This window comes from Hevea brasiliensis, chromosome 2 (genome assembly GCF_030052815.1).
Source record: "Hevea brasiliensis isolate MT/VB/25A 57/8 chromosome 2, ASM3005281v1, whole genome shotgun sequence".
Taxonomy (NCBI): domain Eukaryota; kingdom Viridiplantae; phylum Streptophyta; class Magnoliopsida; order Malpighiales; family Euphorbiaceae; genus Hevea; species Hevea brasiliensis.
This window is the reverse complement of record NC_079494.1, coordinates 115,035,943-115,037,863: the sequence shown is the minus strand read 5'-3', so window position 1 is coordinate 115,037,863 and position 1,921 is coordinate 115,035,943.

The following is a 1,921-nucleotide window of genomic DNA, read 5'->3' as shown; positions in this document are numbered from 1 at the left end:
TATGCACTCTCTTATGCAAGTTTCGGCAATAATGGGAAGTCTGAAAAATTGGTTATGCAAAAGTGCATGACTTATGTACTCTCTTATGCAAGTTTCGGCAGAAAATGGGAAGTCTGAAAAATTGGCTATGCAAAAGTGTATAACTTATGCAAGTTTCGGCAAAAATGAAAATTGGCAAAAATGTGGCGGTGCAGAATTATATAAGTTATGCACACCCTTATGGAGATTTCGGTAAGAAATGAAATGGCAAAAATTTGGTTATGCAGGATTGCGTAAGTTATGCAAGAGCTTATGCAGGTTTTGGCAGAAAAGAAAAATGGCAAAAAATGATACCTGAAAGCTGCATAAGTTATGCAGTTACTTATGCACATTTCAACAAGATTCAGATTACAATAAAAAAAATGTTTTACAAGTTTGAAAAATACACTAGAATGAAGAAATGTAACCCTGTGAAGTATAAATCATGAGAAATTATCATAAAAAACACATTAATATATGCAGAATCCATCACAATTACACCATACAAGCTTGTAGAAGAAAGTTCTGCATAAGAGACATATGTGAGTTATGCCATTTCAACTCAAACTCTGCAAATTAACATTCTAGCACATTAAAGCTCAATAAAAATCTGCACAAAGTTGCACTTATCCACAAAAGAAAATAGACTCTCCAAGTTATGCCAATAAAATGCAGCATGTGCACATTGAATCACACAACCCAATTAAGTTCAAAGCTACTAAAATGACCCACTTACCATCATATTAACATGATAAGCACAAATACATAAAAGATACACACCCAACCTCAACAAAGAAGCAAATACCATATGCTGCAGACCTTTTTGCTGAAAATTTTCTGCTTAAGCCAAGAAGGGGTCCTGCACAGGTTATGCAATGAAAATAAACCAATCTTGGGAGAGTTAATGGATAAAATATCAGATTAAGAGTTACTCTCCAGTAGTGCAACAACCTTCATCCATTGAAAAACATCTACAAAGGATAAGATTCAACAATGTCAAATTGAATTTGGGGAGATTTAAGACAAAAACAAAAGTAATGCAAATAAAAGGAAATCAACAAAAGCAAAATAAAAGAACTTAGGGTGCCTCCCAAGAGCGCTAATTTATAGTCCTTAGCTGGACTCTTCATGCATTTCACTAAAAAGGAGGTATGGGATCAGAGAGCTTGTAACAGCTTGCTCCCTTTATTGGGTCTCCAGTTATGTAATGTTTCAATCTATGCCCATTGACCTTAAAATTCCCAGATTTTTCACTCCAAATTTCAATTGCTCCATAAGGGAAAACTTTAGAAACTCTATATGGACCAGTCCACCTTGATTTAAGTTTTCCTGGGAACAATTTCAATCTTGAGTTAAACAACAAAACTGAATCACCTTCAAGCTCATTAAGTTGTAATAGCCTCTTCTCACCAGCTTGCTTGAGATCAAAATTCAAGGTCTGAATGGCCCAATATGCTCTATGTTCTAGCTCCACAGGTAAATGACAAGACTTACCATACACCAACCTAAAGGGAGTAGTTTCTATAGGGGTTTTGTAAGTAGTCCTATATGCCCATAAAGCATCATCTAGTTTGACAGACCAATCTTTTCGAGAATTGCTCACTGTTTTCTCCAAGATATGTTTGAGTTCTCTGTTAGAAATTTCAACTTGTCCTGAAGTTTGAGGATGGTATGGGTAGCTATTTTATGCACTACACCATACTTCCTCATTGAGCTCTCAAATTACTTATTATAAAAATGTGAACCCCATCACTAATTATAGCCCTTGGAGCTCCAAATCTACTCAAAACAAATTTCTTCAAGAATTTCACTACCACCTTAGCATCATTAGTTGGAGTTGCAATAGCTTCTACCCACTTTGACACATAGTCAACTCCAACTAGAATGTATTTATTATCATATG